The 26,211-nt window shown below is 48.3% G+C and overlaps 13 non-coding genes across 13 annotated transcripts; all 13 read left to right on the top strand.

The window, feature by feature from the left end:
• The first annotated feature begins 565 nt into the window (after positions 1-565).
• On the top strand, positions 566-636 carry trnag-gcc (transfer RNA glycine (anticodon GCC)). Its single transcript has one exon. It is a non-coding gene; the product is annotated as a tRNA-Gly (tRNA).
• A 146-nt stretch (positions 637-782) lies between these two features.
• Positions 783-853, top strand: trnag-gcc (transfer RNA glycine (anticodon GCC)). Its single transcript has one exon. It is a non-coding gene; the product is annotated as a tRNA-Gly (tRNA).
• Positions 854-2,341: 1,488 nt separating this feature from the next.
• Positions 2,342-2,412, top strand: trnag-gcc (transfer RNA glycine (anticodon GCC)). Its single transcript has one exon. It is a non-coding gene; the product is annotated as a tRNA-Gly (tRNA).
• A 1,479-nt stretch (positions 2,413-3,891) lies between these two features.
• trnag-gcc (transfer RNA glycine (anticodon GCC)) lies at positions 3,892-3,962 on the top strand. The gene has a single exon. It is a non-coding gene; the product is annotated as a tRNA-Gly (tRNA).
• A 146-nt stretch (positions 3,963-4,108) lies between these two features.
• trnag-gcc (transfer RNA glycine (anticodon GCC)) lies at positions 4,109-4,179 on the top strand. The gene has a single exon. It is a non-coding gene; the product is annotated as a tRNA-Gly (tRNA).
• Positions 4,180-5,662: 1,483 nt separating this feature from the next.
• trnag-gcc (transfer RNA glycine (anticodon GCC)) lies at positions 5,663-5,733 on the top strand. Its single transcript has one exon. It is a non-coding gene; the product is annotated as a tRNA-Gly (tRNA).
• Positions 5,734-5,879: 146 nt separating this feature from the next.
• On the top strand, positions 5,880-5,950 carry trnag-gcc (transfer RNA glycine (anticodon GCC)). The gene has a single exon. It is a non-coding gene; the product is annotated as a tRNA-Gly (tRNA).
• A 1,487-nt stretch (positions 5,951-7,437) lies between these two features.
• On the top strand, positions 7,438-7,508 carry trnag-gcc (transfer RNA glycine (anticodon GCC)). The gene has a single exon. It is a non-coding gene; the product is annotated as a tRNA-Gly (tRNA).
• A 146-nt stretch (positions 7,509-7,654) lies between these two features.
• On the top strand, positions 7,655-7,725 carry trnag-gcc (transfer RNA glycine (anticodon GCC)). Its single transcript has one exon. It is a non-coding gene; the product is annotated as a tRNA-Gly (tRNA).
• Positions 7,726-9,204: 1,479 nt separating this feature from the next.
• trnag-gcc (transfer RNA glycine (anticodon GCC)) lies at positions 9,205-9,275 on the top strand. The gene has a single exon. It is a non-coding gene; the product is annotated as a tRNA-Gly (tRNA).
• Positions 9,276-9,421: 146 nt separating this feature from the next.
• On the top strand, positions 9,422-9,492 carry trnag-gcc (transfer RNA glycine (anticodon GCC)). Its single transcript has one exon. It is a non-coding gene; the product is annotated as a tRNA-Gly (tRNA).
• A 1,479-nt stretch (positions 9,493-10,971) lies between these two features.
• On the top strand, positions 10,972-11,042 carry trnag-gcc (transfer RNA glycine (anticodon GCC)). The gene has a single exon. It is a non-coding gene; the product is annotated as a tRNA-Gly (tRNA).
• Positions 11,043-11,188: 146 nt separating this feature from the next.
• On the top strand, positions 11,189-11,259 carry trnag-gcc (transfer RNA glycine (anticodon GCC)). The gene has a single exon. It is a non-coding gene; the product is annotated as a tRNA-Gly (tRNA).
• The last annotated feature ends 14,952 nt before the right edge of the window (positions 11,260-26,211 follow it).

Below are 26,211 nucleotides of genomic sequence, written 5' to 3'. Positions count from 1 at the left end.
AGCATGATGACCAGGATGACACCTGGGGAATCAGGACACAGGATGTGACAGCATTGTGCCAATGTTGTTGGGTTCATGGTGCAGAGGTCTGCATAACTGAAATGATGATGTGAGTTCAAATGTAACCAAGGCTGGTAGCGGTATAAAAGCCATTATCCAAACATAGGTTGTTTGGTGGAGGTGTGAAATCCCACTTTACTGTAACGCAGCATTAGGATAATTAGCCAACCTGGCTGTAAAATCGGAAAGATGCACAACATATTATTCTGAAAGGAAGGAGCCGTATGTTATCAAGCCATGGAATTTGCAGTCTGGCCCAGTGGAAGCACTGTTAGCTTTGCGTGAAGAAAAGTAGCAGCCTGATGATATTGCAGTGTAGCATTAGGTGATCTGTAGTGGTGTGAAGTGAGAGCACATGAGGTTTATGCGCTGCTGTGCCCGAAGTTTAGGTAAAGAAATTTGTTGCAATTTGGGGAAAGTGAGGACAAAGTGAGGAAATGGAAATGCTGCGGAGTGAAAGCATTGGGGGAAAAAAGGAGAACATCATGAAATTGATAGCGGAGTTGCATTGGTGGTTCAGTGGTAGAATTCTCGCCTGCCACGCGGGAGGCCCGGGTTCGATTCCCGGCCAATGCAAGATCGACTGGTGTTGCACTGTTATTCCTCATCTTTACACTGCATCTCTCTGCTGGTTACATGCAGTTTTCTTTGGCGAACACACATCAACATCTGTCAGCAACTCAGGCATTGTGCATGAAAGTTCAGCTTCAGTTGTGTGGCTTGCATTGGTGGTTCAGTGGTAGAATTCTCACCTGCCACGTGAGAGGCCTGGGTTGGATTCCCGGCCAATACATTGCAGCTCCTTTGCATTCCTCTGCTCAGCAATTTTTCCTTCCTCTCTACATTCTTACCACCAGCTTTCTTTTATCACAACTACATTTTCACCATACACTCCCTCCGCATCAATCTCTTTACCACTTTCCTCATGCTCACTTTCAACATCTGCTTCACAACACTGTCCCTTTTCCTGTCCGCTTCACCACTCACAGCTGCAAACACTCATTCCTCTTCAATTAAAACCCTCCTTCCCTGACTTCTTTTTCACCTTTCACAACATTTTTACCTTCATTGCCTTAAGAAAAGTTCAAACAAACTTTGCACAAACTGATAATTTTTCACTGGACTCTTTTTTTTTTACAAAGTCTTTTCATTCACCTTTTTCCATTGTCACAAATAGCCAGCTAAATCACAGGAATTCCACAGCATAGCAAAATATGTCAACATATATATATATATACAGAGGAGAATACAAGCACAACAATACAATTGGACCAGTACAAATACCATGAGACAAAGAAGAGAAAAAGCAGCTCGTTCAAAGCTCATTCAGCCTCTCAGAACATTCCGGCTAAGGAGGAATGGCCCAAACATAAACGGGCAACAGGATACCAGCCACAGAACAGGACAAGGCCCAGACACGCACAGTCTCACACATGTGTGTAAACGTCGCGAGTATCTTTACAGTACTCTTTTCCAAGATAAGTGGGAGGAGGCGATGTTTCACGTTAATCTTTTTCGCAGTCCATTTGGAGATTCACACCTCATTCACCTGAGGCAATGTTGGTGGGTAATTGTCTCCCCCTAGGGAGTCCCTTGTGTTGCAACTAGGATAATGCCAGCTTCTCAACTCTTTCCATAAAGCTGACATTCCTCAACCTTGGCGAATGCTGATTCACCACTTCCTTTTCTGTTTTGCAAACACGGACCTACATTCGAGAGCATGATGACCAGGAAGACACATGGGGAATCAGGACACAGGATGTGACAGCATTGTGCCAATGTTGTGGGTTCATGGTGCAGAGGCCTGCATAACTGAAATGATGATGTGAGTTCTAATGTAACCAAGGCTGGTAGCGGTATAAAAGCCATTATCCAAACATAGGTTGTTTGGTGGAGGTGTGAAATCCCACTTTACTGTAACGCAGCATTAGGATAATTAGCCAACCTGGCTGTAAAATCGGAAAGATGCACAACATATTATTCTGAAAGGAAGGAGCCGTATGTTATCAAGCCATGGAATTTGCAGTCTGGCCTAGTGGAAGCACTGTTAGCTTTGCGTGAAGAAAAGTAGCGGCCTGATGATATTGCAGTGTAGCATTAGGTGATCTGTAGTGGTGTGAAGTGAGAGCACAGGAGCTTTATGCGCTGCTGTGCCCGATGTTTAGGTAAAGAAATTTGTTGACATTTGGGGAAAGTGAGGACAAAGTGAGGAAATGGAAATGCTGCGGAGTGAAAGCATTGGGGGAAAAAAGGAGAACATCATGAAATTGATAGCAGAGTTGCATTGGTTGTTCAGTGGTAGAATTCTCGCCTGCCACGCGGGAGGCCAGGGTTCGATTCCCGGCCAATGCATCACAGCTCTTTTGCATTCCTGTGCTCAGCAATTTTTCATTCCTCTCTACATTCTTACCACCAGCTTTCTTTTATCGCAACTACATTTTCACCACACCCTCCGCATCAATCTCTTTACCACTTTCCTCATGCTCGTTTTCAACATCTGCTTCACAACACTCTCCCTTTTCCTGTCCGCTTCACCACTCACAGCTGCAAACACTCATTCCTCTTCAATTAAAACCCTCCTTCCCTGACTTCTTTTTCACCTTTCACAACATTTTTACCTTCATTGCCTTAAGAAAAGTTCAAACAAACTTTGCACAAACTGATAATTTTTCACTGGACTCTTTTTTTTTACAATGTCTTTTCATTCACCTTTTTCCATTGTCACAAATAGCCAGCTAAATCACAGGAATTCCACAGCATAGCAAAATATGTCAACATATATATATACAGAGGAGAATACAAGCACAACAATACAATTGGACCAGTACAAATACCATGAGACAAAGAAGAGAAAAAGCAGCTCGTTCAAAGCTCATTCAGCCTCTCAGAACATTCCGGCTAAGGAGGAATGGCCCAAACATAAAGGGGCAACAGGATACCGGCCACAGAACAGGACAAGGCCCAGACACGCACAGTCTCACACATGTGTGTAAACATCGCGAGTATCTTTACAGTACTCTTTTCCAAGATAAGTGGGAGGAGGCGATGTTTCACGTTAATCTTTTTCGCAGTCCATTTGGAGATTCACACCTCATTCACCTGAGGCAATGTTGGTGGGTAATTGTCTCCCCCTAAGGAGTCCCTTGTGTTGCAACGAGGATAATGCCAGCTTCTCAACTCTTTCCATAAAGCTGACATTCCTCAACCTTGGCGAATGCTGATTCACCCCTTCCTTTCCTGTTTTGCAAACACGGACCTACATTCGAGAGCATGATGACCAGGATGACACCTGGGGAATCAGGACACAGGATGTGACAGCATTGTGCCAATGTTGTGGGTTCATGGTGCAGAGGCCTGCATAACTGAAATGATGATGTGAGTTCAAATGTAACCAAGGCTGGTAGCGGTATAAAAGCCAGTATCCAAACATAGGTTGTTTGGTGGAGGTGTGAAATCCCACTTGACTGTAACGCAGCATTAGGATAATTAGCCAACCTGGCTGTAAAATCGGAAAGATGCACAACATATTATTCTGAAAGGAAGGAGCCGTATGTTATCAAGCCATGGAATTTGCAGTCTGGCCCAGTGGAAGCACTGTTAGCTTTGCGTGAAGAAAAGTAGCAGCCTGATGATATTGCAGTGTAGCATTAGGTGATCTGTAGTGGTGTGAAGTGAGAGCACATGAGGTTTATGCGCTGCTGTGCCCGAAGTTTAGGTAAAGAAATTTGTTGACATTTGGGGAAAGAGAGGACAAAGTGAGGAAATGGAAATGCTGCTGAGTGAAAGCATTGGGGAAAAAAAGGAGAACATCATGAGATTGATAGTGGAGTTGCATTGGTGGTTCAGTGGTAGAATTCTTGCCTGCCACGCGGGAGGCCCGGGTTCGATTCCTGGCCAATGCAAGATCGACTGGTGTTGCACTGTTATTTCTCATCTTTACACTGCATCTCTCTGCTGGTTACATGCAGTTTTCTTTGGCGAACACACATCAACATCTGTCAGCAACTCAGGCATTGTGCATGAAAGTTCAGCTTCAGTTGTGTGGCTTGCATTGGTGGTTCAGTGGTAGAATTCTCACCTGCCACGTGAGAGGCCCGGGTTGGATTCCCGGCCAATACATTGCAGCTCCTTTGCGTTCCTCTGCTCAGCAATTTTTCCTTCCTCTCTACATTCTTACCACCAGCTTTCTTTTATCACAACTACATTTTCACCATACACTCCCTCCGCATCAATCTCTTTACCACTTTCCTCATGCTCACTTTCAACATCTGCTTCACAACACTCTCCCTTTTCCTGTCCGCTTCACCACTCACAGCTGCAAACACTCATTCCTCTTCAATTAAAACCCTCCTTCCCTGACTTCTTTTTCACCTTTCACAACATTTTTACCTTCATTGCCTTAAGAAAAGTTCAAACAAACTTTGCACAAACTGATAATTTTTCACTGGACTCTTTTTTTTTACAATGTCTTTTCATTCACCTTTTTCCATTGTCACAAATAGCCAGCTAAATCACAGGAATTCCACAGCATAGCAAAATATGTCAACATATATATATACAGAGGAGAATACAAGCACAACAATACAATTGGACCAGTACAAATACCATGAGACAAAGAAGAGAAAAAGCAGCTCGTTCAAAGCTCATTCAGCCTCTCAGAACATTCCGGCTAAGGAGGAATGGCCCAAACATAAAGGGGCAACAGGATACCGGCCACAGAACAGGACAAGGCCCAGACACGCACAGACTCACACATGTGTGTAAACATCGCAAGTATCTTTACAGTACTCTTTACCAAGATAAGTGGGAGGAGGTGATGTTTCACGTTACTCGTTTTCAGAGTCCATTTGGAGATTCACACCTCATTCACCTGAGGCAATGTTGGTGGATAATTGTCTCCCCCTAGGGAGTCCCTTGTGTTGCAACTAGGATAATGCCAGCTTCTCAACTTTTTCCATAAAGCTGACATTCCTCAACCTTGGCGAATGCTGATTCACCCCTTCCTTTCCTGTTTTGCAAACACGGACCTACATTCGAGAGCATGATGACCAGGATGACACCTGGGGAATAAGGACACAGGATGTGACAGCATTGTGCCAATGTTGTGGGTTCATGGTGCAGAGGCCTGCATAACTGAAATGATGATGTGAGTTCAAATGTAACCAAGGCTGGTAGCGGTATAAAAGCCATTATCCAAACATAGGTTGTTTGGTGGAGGTGTGAAATCCCACTTGACTGTAACGCAGCATTAGGATAATTAGCCAACCTGGCTGTAAAATCGGAAAGATGCACAACATATTATTCTGAAAGGAAGGAGCCGTATGTTATCAAGCCATGGAATTTGCAGTCTGGCCCAGTGGAAGCACTGTTAGCTTTGCGTGAAGAAAAGTAGCAGCCTGATGATATTGCAGTGTAGCATTAGGTGATCTGTAGTGGTGTGAAGTGAGAGCACATGAGGTTTATGTGCTGCTGTGCCCGAAGTTTAGGTAAAGAAATTTGTTGACATTTGGGGAAAGAGAGGACAAAGTGAGGAAATGGAAATGCTGCTGAGTGAAAGCATTGGGGAAAAAAAGGAGAACATCATGAGATTGATAGTGGAGTTGCATTGGTGGTTCAGTGGTAGAATTCTCGCCTGCCACGCGGGAGGCCCGGGTTCCATTCCCGGCCAATGCAAGATCGACTGGTGTTGCACTGTTATTTCTCATCTTTACACTGCATCTCTCTGCTGGTTACATGCAGTTTTCTTTGGCGAACACACATCAACATCTGTCAGCAACTCAGGCATTGTGCATGAAAGTTCAGCTTCAGTTGTGTGGCTTGCATTGGTGGTTCAGTGGTAGAATTCTCACCTGCCACGTGAGAGGCCCGGGTTGGATTCCCGGCCAATACATTGCAGCTCCTTTGCGTTCCTCTGCTCAGCAATTTTTCCTTCCTCTCTACATTCTTACCACCAGCTTTCTTTTATCACAACTACATTTTCACCATACACTCCCTCCGCATCAATCTCTTTATCACTTTCCTCATGCTCACTTTCAACATCTGCTTCACAACACTCTCCCTTTTCCTGTCCGCTTCACCACTCACAGCTGCAAACACTCATTCCTCTTCAATTAAAACCCTCCTTCCCTGACTTCTTTTTCACCTTTCACAACATTTTTACCTTCATTGCCTTAAGAAAAGTTCAAACAAACTTTGCACAAACTGATAATTTTTCACTGGACTCTTTGTTTTTACAATGTCTTTTCATTCACCTTTTTCCATTGTCACAAATAGCCAGCTAAATCACAGGAATTCCACAGCATAGCAAAATATGTCAACATATATATATATATACAGAGGAGAATACAAGCACAACAATACAATTGGACCAGTACAAATACCATGAGACAAAGAAGAGAAAAAGCAGCTCGTTCAAAGCTCATTCAGCCTCTCAGAACATTCCGGCTAAGGAGGAATGGCCCAAACATAAAGGGGCAACAGGATACCGGCCACAGAACAGGACAAGGCCCAGACACGCACAGTCTCACACATGTGTGTAAACGTCGCGAGCATCTTTACAGTACTCTTTTCCAAGATAAGTGGGAGGAGGCGATGTTTCACGTTAATCTTTTTCGCAGTCCATTTGGAGATTCACACCTCATTCACCTGAGGCAATGTTGGTGGGTAATTGTCTCCCCCTAGGGAGTCCCTTGTGTTGCAACTAGGATAATGCCAGCTTCTCAACTCTTTCCATAAAGCTGACATTCCTCAACCTTGGCGAATGCTGATTCACCACTTCCTTTTCTGTTTTGCAAACACGGACCTACATTCGAGAGCATGATGACCAGGAAGACACATGGGGAATCAGGACACAGGCTGTGACAGCATTGTGCCAATGTTGTGGGTTCATGGTGCAGAGGCCTGCATAACTGAAATGATGATGTGAGTTCTAATGTAACCAAGGCTGGTAGCGGTATAAAAGCCATTATCCAAACATAGGTTGTTTCGTGGAGGTGTGAAACCCCACTTGACTGTAACGCAGCATTAGGATAATTAGCCAACCTGGCTGTAAAATCGGAAAGATGCACAACATATTATTCTGAAAGGAAGGAGCCGTATGTTATCAAGCCATGGAATTTGCAGTCTGGCCTAGTGGAAGCACTGTTAGCTTTGCGTGAAGAAAAGTAGCGGCCTGATGATATTGCAGTGTAGCATTAGGTGATCTGTAGTGGTGTGAAGTGAGAGCACATGAGGTTTATGCGCTGCTGTGCCCGAAGTTTAGGTAAAGAAATTTGTTGCAATTTGGGGAAAGTGAGGACAAAGTGAGGAAATGGAAATGCTGCTGAGTGAAAGCATTGGGGAAAAAAAGGAGAACATCATGAAATTGATAGTGGAGTTGCATTGGTGGTTCAGTGGTAGAATTCTCGCCTGCCACGCGGGAGGCCCGGGTTCGATTCCCGGCCAATGCAAGATTGACTGGTGTTGCACTGTTATTTCTCATCTTTACACTGCATCTCTCTGCTGGTTACATGCAGTTTTCTTTGGCTAACACACATTAACATCTGTTAGCCACTCAGGCATTGGACTTGAAAGTTCAACTTCCGTTGCGTGGCTTGCATTGGTGGTTCAGTGGTAGAATTCTCGCCTGCCACGCGGGAGGCCTGGGTTCGATTCCCGGCCAATGCATCACAGCTCTTTTGCATTCCTGTGCTCAGCAATTTTTCATTCCTCTCTACATTCTTACCACCAGCTTTCTTTTATCGCAACTCCATTTTCACCACACCCTCCGCATCAATCTCTTTACCACTTTCCTCATGCTCATTTTCAACATCTGCTTCACAACACTCTCCCTTTTCCTATCCGCTTCACCACTCACAGCTGCAAACACTCATTCCTCTTTAATTAAAACCCTCCTCCTCTCACTTCTTTTTAACCCTTCACAACATTTTTACCTTCATTGCCTTCAGAAAAGTTCAAACAAACTTTGCACAAACTGATAATTTTTCACTGGACTCTTTTTTTTTACAATGTCTTTTCATTCACCTTTTTCCATTGTCACAAATAGCCAGCTAAATCACAGGAATTCCACAGCATAGCAAAATATGTCAACATATATATATACAGAGGAGAACACAAGCACAACAATACAATTGGACCAGTACAAATACCATGAGACAAAGAAGAGAAAAAGCAGCTCGTTCAAAGCTCATTCAGCCTCTCAGAACATTCCGGCTAAGGAGGAATGGCCCAAACATAAAGGGGCAACAGGATACCGGCCACAGAACAGGACAAGGCCCAGACACGCACAGTCTCACACATGTGTGTAAACGTCGCGAGCATCTTTACAGTACTCTTTTCCAAGATAAGTGGGAGGAGGCGATGTTTCACGTTAATCTTTTTCGCAGTCCATTTGGAGATTCACACCTCATTCACCTGAGGCAATGTTGGTGGGTAATTGTCTCCCCCTAGGGAGTCCCTTGTGTTGCAACTAGGATAATGCCAGCTTCTCAACTCTTTCCATAAAGCTGACATTCCTCAACCTTGGCGAATGCTGATTCACCACTTCCTTTTCTGTTTTGCAAACACGGACCTACATTCGAGAGCATGATGACCAGGAAGACACATGGGGAATCAGGACACAGGATGTGACAGCATTGTGCCAATGTTGTGGGTTCATGGTGCAGAGGCCTGCATAACTGAAATGATGATGTGAGTTCTAATGTAACCAAGGCTGGTAGCGGTATAAAAGCCATTATCCAAACATAGGTTGTTTCGTGGAGGTGTGAAACCCCACTTTACTGTAACGCAGCATTAGGATAATTAGCCAACCTGGCTGTAAAATCGGAAAGATGCACAACATATTATTCTGAAAGGAAGGAGCCGTATGTTATCAAGCCATGGAATTTGCAGTCTGGCCTAGTGGAAGCACTGTTAGCTTTGCGTGAAGAAAAGTAGCGGCCTGATGATATTGCAGTGTAGCATTAGGTGATCTGTAGTGGTGTGAAGTGAGAGCACATGAGGTTTATGCGCTGCTGTGCCCGAAGTTTAGGTAAAGAAATTTGTTGCAATTTGGGGAAAGTGAGGACAAAGTGAGGAAATGGAAATGCTGCTGAGTGAAAGCATTGGGGAAAAAAAGGAGAACATCATGAAATTGATAGTGGAGTTGCATTGGTGGTTCAGTGGTAGAATTCTCGCCTGCCACGCGGGAGGCCCGGGTTCGATTCCCGGCCAATGCAAGATTGACTGGTGTTGCACTGTTATTTCTCATCTTTACACTGCATCTCTCTGCTGGTTACATGCAGTTTTCTTTGGCTAACACACATCAACATCTGTTAGCCACTCAGGCATTGGACTTGAAAGTTCAACTTCCGTTGCGTGGCTTGCACTGGTGGTTCAGTGGTAGAATTCTCGCCTGCCACGCGGGAGGCCCGGGTTTGATTCCCGGCCAATGCATCACAGCTCTTTTGCATTCCTGTGCTCAGCAATTTTTCATTCCTCTCTACATTCTTACCACCAGCTTTCTTTTATCGCAACTCCATTTTCACCACACCCTCCGCATCAGTCTCTTTACCACTTTCCTCATGCTCATTTTCAACATCTGCTTCACAACACTCTCCCTTTTCCTATCCGCTTCACCACTCACAGCTGCAAACACTCATTCCTCTTTAATTAAAACCCTCCTCCTCTCACTTCTTTTTAACCCTTCACAACATTTTTACCTTCATTGCCTTCAGAAAAGTTCAAACAAACTTTGCACAAACTGATAATTTTTCACTGGACTCTTTTTTTTTACAATGTCTTTTCATTCACCTTTTTCCATTGTCACAAATAGCCAGCTAAATCACAGGAATTCCACAGCATAGCAAAATATGTCAACATATATATATACAGAGGAGAACACAAGCACAACAATACAATTGGACCAGTACAAATACCATGAGACAAAGAAGAGAAAAAGCAGCTCGTTCAAAGCTCATTCAGCCTCTCAGAACATTCCGGCTAAGGAGGAATGGCCCAAACATAAAGGGGCAACAGGATACCGGCCACAGAACAGGACAAGGCCCAGACACGCACAGTCTCACACATGTGTGTAAACGTCGCGAGTATCTTTACAGTACTCTTTTCCAAGATAAGTGGGAGGAGGCGATGTTTCACGTTAATCGTTTTCGGAGTCCATTTGGAGATTCACACCTCATTCACCTGAGGCAATGTTGGTGGGTAATTGTCTCCACCTAGGGAGTCCCTTGTGTTGCAACTAGGATAATGCCAGCTTCTCAAATCTTTCCATAAAGCTGACATTCCTCAACCTTGGCGAATGCTGATTCACCACTTCCTTTCCTGTTTTGCAAACACGGACCTACATTCGAGAGCATGATGACCAGGATGACACATGGGGAATCAGGACACTGGATGTGACAGCATTGTGCCAATGTTGTGGGTTCATGGTGCAGAGGCCTGCATAACTGAAATGATGATGTGAGTTCAAATGTAACCAAGGCTGGTAGCGGTATAAAAGCCATCATCCAAACATAGGTTGTTTCGTGGAGGTGTGAAACCCCACTTTACTGTAACGCAGCATTAGGATAATTAGCCACCCTGGCTGTAAAATCGGAAAGATGCACAACATATTATTCTGAAAGGAAGGAGCCGTATGTTATCAAGCCATGGAATTTGCAGTCTGGCCTAGTGGAAGCACTGTTAGCTTTGCGTGAAGAAAAGTAGCGGCCTGATGATATTGCAGTGTAGCATTAGTTGATCTTTAGTGGTGTGAAGTGAGAGCACATGAGGTTTATGCGCTGCTGTGCCCGAAGTTTAGGTAAAGAAATTCGTTGCAATTTGGGGAAAGTGAGGACAAAGTGAGGAAATGGAAATGCTGTTGAGTGAAAGCATTGGGGGAAAAAAGGAGAACATCATGAAATTGATAGTGGAGTTGCATTGGTGGTTCAGTGGTAGAATTCTCGCCTGCCACGCGGGAGGCCCGGGTTCGATTCCTGGCCAATGCAAGATTGACTGGTGTTGCACTGTTATTTATCATCTTTACACTGCATCTCTCTGCTGGTTACATGCAGTTTTCTTTGGCTAACACACATCAACATCTGTTAGCCACTCAGGCATTGGACTTGAAAGTTGAACTTCCGTTGCGTGGCTTGCATTGGTGGTTCAGTGGTAGAATTCTCGCCTGCCACGTGGGAGGCCTGGGTTCGATTCCCGGCCAATGCATCACAGCTCTTTTGCATTCCTGTGCTCAGCAATTTTTCATTCCTCTCTACATTCTTACCACCAGCTTTCTTTTATCACAACTACATTTTCACCACACCCTCCGCATCAATCTCTTTACCACTTTCCTCATGCTCATTTTCAACATCTGCTTCACAACACTCTCCCTTTTCCTATCAGCTTCACCACTCACAGCTGCAAACACTCATTCCTCTTTAATTAAAACCCTCCTCCTCTCACTTCTTTTTAACCCTTCACAACATTTTTACCTTCATTGCCTTCAGAAAAGTTCAAACAAACTTTGCACAAACTGATAATTTTTCACTGGACTCTTTTTTTTTACAATGTCTTTTCATTCACCTTTTTCCATTGTCACAAATAGCCAGCTAAATCACAGGAATTCCACAGCATAGCAAAATATGTCAACATATATATATACAGAGGAGAACACAAGCACAACAATACAATTGGACCAGTACAAATACCATGAGACAAAGAAGAGAAAAAGCAGCTCGTTCAAAGCTCATTCAGCCTCTCAGAACATTCCGGCTAAGGAGGAATGGCCCAAACATAAAGGGGAAACAGGATACCGGCCACAGAACAGGACAAGGCCCAGACACGCACAGACTCACACATGTGTGTAAACATCGCAAGTATCTTTACAGTACTCTTTACCAAGATAAGTGGGAGGAGGCGATGTTTCACGTTACTCGTTTTCGGAGTCCATTTGGAGATTCACACCTCATTCACCTGAGGCAATGTTGGTGGGTAATTGTCTCCCCCTAAGGAGTCCCTTGTGTTGCAACGAGGATAATGCCAGCTTCTCAACTCTTTCCATAAAGCTGACATTCCTCAACCTTGGCGAATGCTGATTCACCCCTTCCTTTCCTGTTTCGCAAACACGGACCTACATTCGAGAGCATGATGACGAGGATGACACATGGGGAATCAGGACACAGGATGTGACAGCATTGTGCCAATGTTGTTGGGTTCATGGTGCAGAGGCCTGCATAACTGAAATGATGATGTGAGTTCTAATGTAACCAAGGCTGGTAGCGGTATAAAAGCCATCATCCAACCATAGGTTGTTTGGTGGAGGTGTGAAATCCCACTTTACTGTAACGCAGCATTAGGATAATTAGCCAACCTGGCTGTAAAATCGGAAAGATGCACAACATATTATTCTGAAAGGAAGGAGCCGTCTGTTATCAAGCCATGGAATTTGCAGTCTGGCCTAGTGGAAGCACTGTTAGCTTTGCGTGAAGAAAAGTAGGGGCCTGATGATATTGCAGTGTAGCATTAGGTGATATTGTAGTGGTGTGAAGTGAGATCACAGGAGGTTTATGCGCTGCTGTGCCCGAAGTTTACGTAAAGAAATTTGTTGCAATTTGGGGAAAGAGAGGGCAAAGTGAGGAAATGGTAATGCTGCTGAGTGAAAGCATTGGGGAAAAAAAGGAGAACATCATGATATCAAATGTGGAGTTGCATTGGTGGTTCAGTGGTAGAATTCTCCCTTGCCACGCGGGAGGCCCGGGTTCGAGTCTTGGCCAATGCAAGATCGACTGATGTTGCACTGTTATTTCTCATCTTTACACTGCATCTCTATGCTGGTTACATGCAGTTTGCTTTGGCTAACACACATCAACATCTGTTAGCAACTCAAGCATTGTGCTTGAAAGTTCAGCTTCAGTTGCGTGGTTTGCATTGGTGGTTCAGTGGTAGAATTCTTGCCTGCCACGCGGGAGGCTCGGTTCGATTCCTGGCCAATGCATCGCAGCTCTTTTGCATTCCTCTGCTCAACAACTTTTCATTCCTCTCTACATTCTTACCACCAGCTTTCTTTTATCACAACTACATTTTCACCATACACTCCCTCCGCATCAATCTCTTTACCACTTTCCTCATGCTCATTTTCAACATCTGCTTCACAACACTCTCCCTTTTCCTGTCCGCTTCACCACTCACAGCTGCAAACACTCATTCCTCTTCAATTAAAACCCTCCTCCTCTCACTTCTTTTTCACCCTTCACAACATTTTTACCTTCATTGCCTTAAGAAAAGTTCAAACAAACTTTGCACTGTTAGCTTTGCGTGAAGAAAAGTAGCGGCCTGATGATATTGCAGTGTAGCATTAGGTGATATTGTAGTGGTGTGAAGTGAGAGCACAGGAGGTTTATGCGCTGCTGTGCCCGAAGTTTAGGTGAAGAAATTTGTTGCAATTTGGGGAAAGAGAGGACAAAGTGAGGAAATGGAAATGCTGCTGAGTGAAAGCATTGGGGAAAAAATGAGAACATTATGAGAGAGAAAGTGGAGTAACATTGGTGGCTCAGTGGTAGAACTCACGCGGGAGGCCCGGGTTTGATTCCCGGCCAATGCAAGATCGGCTGGTGTTTCACTGTTATTTCTCTTCTTTACACTGCATCTCTCTGCTGGTCACATGCAGTTTCCTTTGGAAAAAAAGTTCCTTTTGAGTCGTGGCACAGTTTACTGGATCTGCAGCTTCTCTGTTAGATGGATATCAATCTCCAAGCAAATTAATTTTGCAACATCCTGAGGATTCTCAGATTCTTTCAAAATAAAAATATCTAACTCCTTACAGCTCTTAAAAGACAGGTCCACATTGTTATCCAAGCAATATCTTGGCAATTATTAGTTGTTCACTCAGCATGCGTAACTTAATTTCAAAACCTCTTCACCTTGTCTCGAGCCTTTTTTGCCATTTTATTAGAATAAACATTTGTTTATCTTTATTTATCTCTGCTCTCGTGACTCAATATTATACAACTTCCAAAGAGAATGAAAATACTGATGTGAAAATGTATTTTTTTCCAGATAATTTAATTCTGCAAAAGCTCTTGCACTATTGGAACAACATTGAATGCCTTGAGATGTTTTAAAAATTGAGGTTCAACTAGAATGAATAACATTTCTAACTGCAGTTTAATTCTTAAGTAAAATTCAAATTACATACACAAATCATTTGGGAATTTTTTATTAGATCTAAAACTACAAATATGTATGCAGGAGACTACTGACATGTATTGTGTTGGTGGTTCAGTGGTAGAATTTCTGCCTGCCACGCGGGAGGCCCGGGTTTGATTCCCAGCCAATGCAACAGTCCTCCTTTTATTTTTCACATTTAAACTTTTGTGGCTGCTTTAAAAGGGCTTTCTATCTTTATGAATCATTCAAGAAAATAATTATTCCCTGATGCATGAACAATTGTACAAAGACTCAGGTTGGATACAACTGTGGCTTTATTGCAGTAAGATATGTGGCCTCCCACAGCAGCTGGCGAAATGGCTGCTGAATAGAGGACATGTTTATTTATACTCTTCCTACTGGGCGGAGCCAGCAAGTGTAGCCACCTAAATTGGCCAACTCCCGATTTAAAATGGCGAACGGCAAAGGCTGATGGGAAAGTCAGCCAACACAGGCAGAAACCAGCAGGTGCAGGTTTGCTGTGTATTTAACTCTGCAAAAGCCCAGACAGCATCGATACCAGCGACCATCAGCATAACAATGTAGCAGCCATCTACATACTGATGAGCAATCCCCGGGAACAATAGCAACATTTGGGACACTCAAAACTAAGCCAGACTCCCCGGCGCCAGCAGGAGCCAACATAAAGAGGTTAACGGACACCTCAAGACCGCCCATCGATCAGGGAACTGCTCCAGTATTGGAGAAATCAAACCAAGCGATTGGAACAAAGTCCAATCACCTAGAACCAGGTACAGAGTCCGCCCCGAAAGGCGGGAAGCCCCTGGGGGCTATAAGAGTTAAGCCCCAAGTTCAACTCGCTCTCTTCGTCTCTTCGTCCTGCCCGGGTCACCCAGCAACGCGAACCAACCTTGACCGTGACCGGTGCAGTGACCACCAAAAGAAGTAAGTCTTAATACAACACTCACTACGAGATAGGCGCTCCTAGCTACCAATCCGTACCAACTTCGAATCCCGCAGACTCAGAACCCGAACGAAAGACCATTTGTTCCCCTGACCTGGTGGGCCAGTCTGAAGTTAAGTATAGGCCTGTTAGTTATAGAAGTAGCTTAGACGTAGAATTTGCACATGAGTAGCGATTACTGTGTATAATAAATGTGCTTTGAGTTGAATCGTACTAATTGGTGTATTGAGTTATTGATCATTACTTGGACTTGAACCTCGTGGCGGTATCATAAAGATACCTGGCGACTCGAGAGCAAAGGTAATAAAACAGAGCGATTGAACCAACGGGGAAAGTTAGCAACACAGGCAAGGGCTACCGGCGAACCTGTAGTACAGGTCCTACCTTACATCACCTAATACAGGTGTAACAGTGGTTTACCACATTCACCCCCTGTTAAAAATGAGTCCGGCGGGGGTGGTGGAGAATTATATACAGTAGTGAATTTATGTACAGTGTTTTATTAGGAGAGAAAAAAAATGCCTTTTGAAAGTCTGGTGCCAGTTAGAGATTCAACCGGTCTGGTGCCTTGACGTTCCGCTGGGAGCGACGTAACGATGGCAGCGATGTCGATGCTGACGATGTCGGTGCTGGCCTGATGTCGGGTGATCCTGGGAGCGTGCCAAAATCCTCTTCATCCTCTTGCGTGGGCAGGGGAAGGAGGGATGGTCCTGGTGGGGTTAATGTTGGGAGCGCTGGGGGAGGGGAGGGTGGCGCCGGGCCGGGTAAGTGTGTATGAGTGGAACCTGCTGGTGCCAGGTCCCTGAGGGAAACAGTATCTTGGCAGCCGTCGGGTAACGCCACATAGGCATACTGGGGGTTGGCATGGAGCAAGTGCACCCTATCCGCCAACAGGTCCGCCTTGTGGAGTCGGACGTGCCTACGGAGCAGGACCGGTCCTGGAGCTGCGAGCCAAGTCAGGACGGACACCCTGGAAGTGGACTTCCTGGGGAAGGAAAAAAGACGTTCATGGGGTGTGCTATTCGTAGCGGTGCACAGTAGTGATCGGATGAAGTGTAGTGCATCAGGGAGGACCGCCTGCCAGCGAGAGGCTGGGAGGTTCCTGGACCTTAGGGCCAGTTGGATGGCCCTCCAAATCGTCCCGTTCTCCCTCTCTCCCCGGGGGTTATAGCTAGTCGTCCTGCTGGAGGCGGTATCCCTGCTGAGCAGGAACTGACGCAGCTCATCACTCATGAATGAGGATCCCCTGTCACTGTGGATGTAGGCGGGGAAGCCTAACAGAGCGAAGATCGTGTTGAGGGCCTTGATGACGGTGGCAGACGCCATATCGGGGCATGGGCTGGCGAAGGGGAACCTGGAGTACTCATCGACCACACCGAGAATATACGTGATTCGGTCGGTGGAGGGAGGGGCCCTTTGAAATCCACGCTGAGGCGTTCAAAGGGGCGGGAGGCTTTCACCAGGCGCGCACGGTCCGACCGGGACAAGTGCGACTTGCACTCAGCACTGACCTGGCAGTCCCTGGTGACTATCCGTACTTCCTCGACGGAGTAGGGCAGATTGCGAGCCTTTTTAAAAAAAATATTTTATTGAAAATTTTTGGCCAACCATCACATACATTGTGTATCCTTTACACAGTAATATAACAATATAAATAACAATGGCCAGTTTTATAAACAAGAAATAAATAATATATAAACAAAAACAAAACTAAATGGCAACTGCCTTGTCCCAGATAAATATTCTCCAAAAATATGTTTTAACAGTCCAATATACAATTATCTATAACAACAACCTATACATATTATACTTATATATTAACATCCCTGAGAATCCCTGTGGTTCCTCCTCCCCCCCCCCCCCCGCCCCCCCCCCCCCGCCCCCCCCCCCCCCCCCCCCCGCCCCCCCCCCCCCCCCCCCCCCCCACCCCGGGCTGCTGCTGCTGTCTTCTTCCTTTCCATTCCCTCTATCTTTCTGTGAGGTATTCGACGAACGGTTGCCACCGCCTGGTGAACCCTTGAGCCGATCCCCTTAGGACAAACTTAATCCGTTCCAGCTTTATAAACCCTGCCATGTCATTTATCCAGGTCTCCACACCCGGGGGCTTGGCTTCCTTCCACATCAACAGTATCCTGCGCCGGTCTACTAGGGGCGCAAAGGCCAAAACATCAGCCTCTCTCGCCTCCTGCACTCCCGGCTCTTCTGCAACCCCAAATATAGCCAACCCCCAGCTTGGATCGACCTGGACCCCCACTACCTTCGAAAGCACCTTTGTCACCCCCACCCAAAACCCCTGTAGTGCCGGACATGACCAGAACATGTGGGTGTGATTCGCTGGGCTTTTCGAGCACCTCGCACACCTATCCTCTACTCCAAAAAATTTGCTAAGCCGTGTTCCAGTCATATGCGCCCTGTGTAACACCTTAAATTGTATCAAGCTTAGCCTGGCACACGAGGACGATGAGTTTACCCTACTTAGGGCATCAGCCCACAGCCCCTCCTCAATCTCCTCCCCCAGCTCTTCTTCCCATTTCCCTTTCAGCTCGTCTACCATAATCTCCCCCTCGTCTCTCATCTCCCTATATATGTCTGACACCTTACCGTCCCCCACCCATGTCTTTGAGATCACTCTGTCCTGCACCTCCTGCGTCGGGAGCTGCGGGAATTCCCTCACCTGTTGCCTCGTAAAAGCCCTCAGTTGCATATACCGGAATGCATTCCCTTGGGGCAACCCATATTTTTCGGTCAGCGCTCCCAGACTTGCAAACGTCCCATCTACAAACAGATCTCTCAATTGTGTTACTCCTGCTCTTTGCCATGTTCCAAATCCCCCATCCATTCTCCCCGGAGCAAACCTATGATTATTTCTTATCGGGGACCACACCGAGGCTCCCGTCTTTCCCCTATGCCGTCTCCATTGTCCCCAAATTTTCAGAGTAGCCACCATCACCGGGCTTGTGGTGTATTTCTTCAGTGAGAACGGCAACGGCGCCGTCACCATGGCTTGTAGGCAAGTCCCCCTACAGGACGCCTTCTCCAATCTCTTCCACGCCGCTCCCTCCTCTTCTCCCATCCACTTACATACCATTGAGATGTTGGCGGCCCAGTAGTACTCACTCAGGCTCGGTAGCGCCCGCCCCCCCCCTATCCCTACTGCGCTGCAAAAATCCCTTCCTCACTCTCGGGGTCTTCCCGGCCCACACAAAACCCATGATACTCTTCTCAATCCTTTTGAAAAAAGCCTTCGTGATCACCACCGGGAGGCACTGAAACACAAAGAGGAATCTCGGGAGGACCACCATTTTCACCGCTTGTACCCTCCCTGCCAGTGACAGGGATACCATGTCCCATCTCTTGAAGTCCTCCTCCATCTGTTCCACCAACCGCGTTAAGTTTAACCTATGCAATGTACCCCAATTCTTGGCTATCTGGATCCCCAAGTAGCGAAAGTCCCTTGTTACCTTCCTCAGCGGTAAGTCCTCTATTTCCCTGCTCTGCTCCCCTGGATGCACCACAAACAGCTCACTTTTCCCCATGTTCAGCTTATATCCTGAAAATTCTCCAAACTCCCCAGGTATCCGCATTATCTCTGGCATCCCCTCCGCCGGGTCCGCCACATACACCAATAAATCGTCCGCGTAAAGAGATACCCGGTGTTCCTCTCCTCCCCTGAGTACTCCCCTCCACTTCCTGGAACCCCTCAATGCTATTGCCAGGGGCTCAATCGCCAGTGCAAACAATAATGGGGACAGAGGACATCCCTGCCTCGTCCCTCTATGGAGCCGGAAATACGCAGACCCCCGTCCATTCGTGACCACGCTCGCCATCGGGGCCCTATACAGCAGCTGTACCCATCTAATATACTCATCTCCTAAGCCAAATCTCCTCAACACCTCCCACAAATAATCCCACTCCACTCTATCAAATGCTTTCTCGGCATCCATCGCCACCACTATCTCCGCTTCCCCCTCTGGTGGGGGCATCATCATTACCCCTAGCAGCCTCCGTATATTCGTATTCAGCTGTCTCCCCTTCACAAACCCAGTTTGGTCCTCATGGACCACCCCCGGGACACAATCCTCTATCCTCATTGCCATTACCTTGGCCAGAATCTTAGCGTCTACATTTAGGAGGGAAATAGGTCTATAGGACCCGCATTGCAGCGGGTCTTTTTCCTTCTTTAGGAGAAGCGATATCGTTGCCTCCGACATAGTCGGGGGCAGCTGTCCCCTTTCCTTCGCCTCACTAAAGGTTCTCATCAGTATCGGGGCAAGCAAGTCCACATATTTCCTATAAAATTCGACTGGAAATCCATCCGGTCCCGGAGCCTTCCCCGCCTGCATACTCCTAATTCCTTTCACTACTTCCTCTATCTCGATCTGTGCTCCCAGTCCCACCCTCTCCTGCTCCTCCACCTTAGGAAATTCCAGCCGATCCAGGAAGCACATCATTCTCTCCTTCCCATCCGGGGGCCCAGCTTCGTATAATCTTTTATAGAATGCCTTGAACACTCCATTCACTCTCTCTGCTCCCCGCTCTATCTCTCCTTCCTCATCCCTCACTCCCCCTATTTCCCTCGCTGCTCCCCTTTTCCTCAATTGATGGGCCAGCAACCTGCTCGCCTTCTCCCCATACTCATACTGTACACCCTGTGCCTTCCTCCACTGTGCTTCTGCAGTACCCGTTGTCAGCAAGTCAAATGCTACGTGTAACCTTTGCCTTTCCCTGTACAGTCCCTCCTCCGGTGCCTCCGCATATTGCCTGTCCACCCTCAGAAGTTCTTGCAGCAACCGGTCCCGTTCCCTACTCTCCTGCTTTCCTTTATGTGCCCTTATTGATATCAGCTCCCCTCTAACCACCGCCTTCAGCGCCTCCCAGACCACTCCCACCTGGACCTCCCCGTTATCATTGAGTTCCAAGTATTTTTCAATGCACCCCCTCACCCTTAGACACACCCCTTCATCTGCCATTAGTCCCATGTCCATTCTCCAGGGTGGACGCCCTTCTTTTTCCTCCCCTATCTCCAAGTCTACCCAAAGTGGAGCATGATCCGAAATGGCTATAGCCGTATACTCCGTCCCCCTCACCTTCGGGATCAACGCCCTTCCCAAAACAAAAAAGTCTATTCGCGAATAAACTTTGTGGACATAGGAGAAAAACGAAAACTCCTTACTCCTAGGTCTGCTAAATCTCCACGGGTCTACTCCTCCCATCTGCTCCATAAAATCTTTAAGCACCTTGGCTGCAGCCGGCCTCCTTCCAGTCCTGGATCTCGACCTGTCCAGCCCTGGCTCCAGCACCGTATTAAAATCTCCCCCCATTACCAACTTTCCCACCTCTAGGTCCGGGATGCGTCCTAGCATACGCCTCATAAAATTGGCATCATCCCAATTCGGGGCATATACGTCTACCAAGACCACCGCCTCCCCCTGTAATTTGCCACTCACCATCACGTGTCTGCCCCCGCTATCCGCCACTATGGTCTTTGCCTCAAACGTAACCCGCTTCCCCACTAGTATAGCCACCCCCCTGTTTTTCGCATCTAGCCCCGAATGAAACACCTGCCCCACCCATCCTTTGCGTAGTCTAACCTGGTCTATCAGTTTCAAGTGCGTCTCTTGTAACATAACCACGTCTGCCTTAAGTTTCTTAAGGTGTGCGAGTACTCGTGCCCTCTTTATCGGCCCGTTCAGCCCTCTCACATTCCACGTGATCAACCGGGTTGGGGGGCTTTTTACCCCCCCCCCCCTTGTCGATTAGCCATCCCCTTTTTCCAGCTCCTCACCCGGTTCCCACGCAGCTGTGTACCCCCCAGGCGGTGCCCCCCCGCCCACCCCACCCCACTCCGGCTCCCCCCTCTCCCCAGCAGCAGCAACCCAGTAACTCCCCCCTCCCACCCCCCCACTAGATCCCCCACTAGCGTAGTTACACCCCCCATGTTGCTCCCAGAAGTCAGCAAACTCTGGCCGACCTCGGCTTCCCCCCGTGACCTCGGTTCGCACCGTGCGACGCCCCCTCCTTCCTGCTTCCCTATTCCCGCCATGATTATCATAGCGTGGGAATAAAGCCCGCGCTTCCCTTTTGGCCCCGCCCCCCATGGCCAACGCCCCATCTCCTCCACCTCCCTTCCTCCCTCCACCACCACCTGTGGAAGAGAGAAAAGTTACCGCATCGCAGGATTAATAACATAAACCTCATCTTTCCCCCCCTTTTTCCCCCCTCTTCGCCCCCCATACTCGCCCCACCACTTTGTTTCAAACGTTCTTTTTTAATAACCCGCTTATTCCAGTTTTTCTTCCACAATAAAAGTCCACGCCTCATCCGCTGTCTCAAAGTAGTGGTGCCTCCCTTGATATGTGACCCACAGTCTTGCCGGTTGCAGCATTCCAAATTTTATCTTCTTTTTGTGAAGCACCGCCTTGGCCCGATTAATGCTCGCCCTCCTTCTCGCCACCTCCGCACTCCAGTCTTGATATACGCGGATCACCACGTTCTCCCACCTACTGCTCCGAGTTTTCTTTGCCCATCTAAGGACCATTTCTCTATCCTTAAACCGGAGGAATCTCACCACTATGGCTCTAGGAATTTCTCCTGCTCTCGGTCCTCACGCCATCACTCGGTATGCTCCCTCCACCTCCAGCGGACCCGCCGGGGCCTCCGCTCCCATTAACGAGTGCAGCATCGTGCTCACATATGCCCCGATGTCTGCTCCTTCTGCGCCTTCAGGAAGACCAAGAATCCTTAAATTATTCCTCCTCGCGTTATTCTCCAGCACCTCCAGTCTTTCCACACATCGTTTATGGTGTGCCTCGTGCATCTCCGTCTTCACCACCAGGCCCTATATATCGGCCTCGTTCTCGGCAGCCTTTGCCTTCACGACCCGAAGCTCCCGCTCCTGGGTCTTTTGCTCATCCTTTAGCCCTTCGATCGCCTGTAATATCGGGGCCAACAGCTCCTTCTTCATTTCCTTTTTAAGTTCTTCCACGCAACATTTCAAAAACTCTTGTTGTTCAGGGCCCCATGTTAAACTGCCACCTTCCGTTGCCATCTTGGTTCTTGCTTGCCTTCCTTGCCGCTGCTCCAAGGGATCCACTGCAATCTGGCCACTTCCCTCTCCTTTTTCCATCCGTTTCCAGGGGGGATTCCCTTCTGGTTTACCGCACAGTGCTTCTAGCCGTTAAAATTGCCATTGGGGCTCTTATTAAGAGCCCAAAAGTCCGTTCCACCGGGAGCTGCTGAAACATGCAACTTAGCTGGTCATCGCCGCACCCGGAACCAGATTGCGAGCCTTGACAAGATGGTACAACCGTGTGACCCCCGGGTGACAAAGGCTGTCGGTACACTTGTGCGCTGGCACATGTACCTCGGGTGAGGGCGCCTGGGGGCTCGTTGATTTTGCCGGGGCGATACAGAATCTCGTAATTATAGATGGAGAGCTCGATTCTCCACCGTAAGATTTTATCATTTTTGATCTTGCCGCGCTGTGTGTTGTTGAACATGAAGGCTACCGACCGTTGGTCAGTGAGGAGAGTGAATCTCCTGCCAGCCAGGTAATGCCTCCAATGCCACACAGCTTCAACGATAGCTTGGGCCTCTTTTTCGACTGACGAGTGACGAATTTCTGAGGCATGAAGAGTGCGGCAAAAGAATGCCACGGGTCTGCCTGCCTGGTTGAGGGTGGCGGCAAGTGCGACGTCTGATGCATCGCTTTCTACTTGGAAGGGGAGTGTCTCGTCTATTGCGTGCATCCCTGCCTTGGCTGTATCAGCTCTGTTACGGTTGAAGACCTGTTGTGCCTCGGCAGTAAGGGGAAAGTGGGTGGACTGAATGGGTGGGCGGGCCTTGTCCGCGTAGTTTGGGACCCACTGGGCGTAGTAGGAGAAGAACTCCAGGCAGCGTTTGTGGGCCCAGGGGCAGTGGGGGAGGGGAAGCTCCATGAGAGGGCACATGCAGTCGGGATCGGGCCCCAGAACTCCGTTCTGGACCACATAGCCGAGGATGGCAAGGCGGGTTGTGCTGAACACGCACTTCTCCTTGTTGTAGGTGAGGTTGAGGAGAGTGGCGGTGTGGAGGAATTTAGCAAGGTTGGCATCGTGGTCCTGCTGATCATGGCCGCAGATGGTGACATTATCTAGGTATGGAAAGGTGGCCCGCAAACCGCACCAGTCGACCATTCGGTCCATCTCCCTTTGGAAGACCAAGACCACGTTAGTGACGCTGAAAGTGATAGAGACGACCGTCCGCCTCGAAAGCAGTGTATGGACAGTTTGATTTACGAATGGGGAGCTGGAGATAGGCGGATTTGAGGTCTATCGTTGAGAAGACCCGGTACTGCGCAATCTGATTGACCATATCAGATATGCGTGGGAAGGGGTACGCGTCGAGCTGTGTGTACCGATTGATGGTCTGGCTGTAGTCCACGGCCATTCTGTGCTTCTCCCCAGTTTTAACGACTACCACTTGGGCTCTCCAGGGGCTGTTGCTGGCCTCGATGATGACCTCCCGAAGCAGCTGTTGGACCTCGGACCTGATGAAGGTCTTGTCCTGGGTGCTGTACCATCTGCTCCTGGTGGCAACTGGTTTGCAATCCGAAGTTAGATTGGCAAAGAGGGAGGGTGGGTCGACCTTTAGGGTCGCGAGGCTGCGCACAGTGAGGGATGGTAATGGCCCGCCGAATTTGAGGGTGAGGCTCTGGAGATTGCACTGGAAGTCGAGGCCTAGTAGTAGTGCAGCGCAGAGATTAGGAAGGACGTAGATGCGGAAGCCGCTGAATTCTATGCCCTGGACCGTGAGAGTGACCGTGCAGAACCCCCGGATCGGGACGGAATGGGATCCGGAGGCCAGGGAGATTCTTTGATTGGCGGGGTGGACCACGAGGGAGCAGCACCTTACCGTATCTGGGTGGATGAAGCGTTCGGTGCTCCCGGAGTCCAGCAGGCAAGAGGTCACGTGGCCGTTGATTTTCACCGTAGTCAAGGCGTTGGCCAGGTTGTGTGCACGAGACTGGTCGAGCGTCATTGAGGCGAGCTGCGGTTGGTCGTCGCTGGTGTCTGAAGATGGAGAGCGTGGGGGGGCCAGGTCATGGAATGTTGCCGGCATCCATGCCCCGTGGGGAAGACAAGATGGCGCCGCCTGAAGATCCTGCAGGAGACAAAATGGCGGCGCCCATGGGCCGCACGTTGCGAGGGCTGGACAAGATGGTGGCGCCCATGGGCCGCAGGTTGCGGGGGCTGGACAAGATGGCGGCGCCCACTGGCCGCTCGCGGCCCCGGGAGGTGAAGATGGCAGCGCCCATTGGCCGCACGTGGCCCCGGGAGGTGAAGATGGCTGCGCCCACTGGCCACGCGTGGTCCGGGACGAAGATGGCGGCGCCCATTGTGTGTGTGTCAGGGATGATAGCGGCGACTGCGTGGGCCTGGCACACCGCGGCGAAATGGCCCTTTTTGCTGCAAGCCTTGAAAATGGCAGCGCGGGCCGGGCAGCGTTGGTGAGGGTGCTTCTGCTGGTCGCAAAGTAACATCGGGGACCCCCGGGGTGCGCGGATTGGCAGGTGGCGCAGGCGTATTGGCTGGGTAAAGCCCCGGCTGGGGCAGCCGTTTGTGGGGTCCACGAGGGATAAGAGGGGTTGGCCACGTGGCCGGAGGGGTAGGCCTGAGCATTACGTCAGGCGACCGTCATGGAGAGTGCTAGCTTCTTAGTCCCCGCTAGGTCGAGCGTGGCCCCTTCAAGCAGCCTTTGATGAATGAAGTCCGACCCAATCCCTGTTATAAAAGCATCGCGCATAAGAAGGTTAGAATGTTCGGTGGCCGTAATGGCCTGACAGTCACAGTCCCGGACGAGTGGGATTAGGGCCCGAAGTCTTCTATGGACTCACCAAGGAGTTGAGAGTGAGTGGCGAGTATGTGCCTGGCGAAGAGTATATTCACTTTCTGTACATAGTTTTCTTTGAGGAACGCCATGGCGTCCGCGTAGTTCGGGGCGTCCTGGATCAGCGGAAACACGCTGGAGCTCAAGCCTGAGTACAGGGTCTGTATCTTCTGAGCCTCCATCAGAGGTGTGGTCGCTGAGTTGATATAGGCCTCGAAGCAGGCTAGCCAGTGATTAAAGTCCTTTCTGGCATCGCTAGACTGCGGATCCAGCTGTAGGCGATCTGGTTTGATTCGGAGGTCCATCTTCTAGAAAATCTTACTACAATAAATTGATGCACGATCAATTGTACAAAGACTGAGGTTGGATACAACTGTGGCTTTATTGCAGTAAGATGTGTGGCCTCCCACAGCAGCTGGCGAAATGGCTGCTGAACTAGAGGATACGCATATTTATACTCCTCCTACTGGGCGGAGCCAGCAGGCAGGGGCTACCGGCAAACCTGTAGTACAGGTCCTACCTTGCATCCCCTAATACAGGTGCAACAGTGGTTTACCACATTCCCGTAACTGAAATCTGTTGTAATAGCTCAGTTGCAATTCAGTTCATCTGCTGCTGAAACCCTCAGGTGGATTGGCCATGCTAAATTGCCCCTAATGTCCAACGGTTAGGTGAGGTGACGGGGATAGGGCGAGGGAGTGGGTATTGGTCGGGTGCTCTTTCAGAGGGTCGGGGCAAACCCGATGGGCCGAAAGGCCTCCTTCTGCACTGGCGGGTTTCTATGATTATCCAAAGTTTTGTTACCGTGAGGCATTGCTATTCCAAAGCTCTCCTAGTTAGCCTGCCAGTGTCCAACCTCCTCTTTCAACATTCCAAAAGGACCATTCCCACTACATCACCCATCCCACGCTACCTTTTTGTGAAGGTAACCTCCCCATTTACCTCCTTTCTTATTAGAAAAAGCGTTAAACTCTTCTTCCAGGTGAAATAAAATTTACTTGCACTTCTTTGAATTAATAATCTTTATTGTCACAAGTAGGCTTACATTAACACTGCAATGAAGTTACTGTGAAAAGCCCCTCGTCGCCACATTCCGGCGCCTGTTCGGGCACACTGAGGGAGAATTCAGAATGTCCAACTTACCAAACAAGCACATCTTTCGGGACTTGTGGGAGGAAACC

The sequence above is a fragment of the Scyliorhinus torazame genome, chromosome 3 (assembly GCF_047496885.1).
Source record: "Scyliorhinus torazame isolate Kashiwa2021f chromosome 3, sScyTor2.1, whole genome shotgun sequence".
In the NCBI taxonomy this organism is placed as follows: Eukaryota; Metazoa; Chordata; class Chondrichthyes; order Carcharhiniformes; family Scyliorhinidae; genus Scyliorhinus; species Scyliorhinus torazame.
This window is presented reverse-complemented; position numbering and strand designations above follow the sequence as displayed.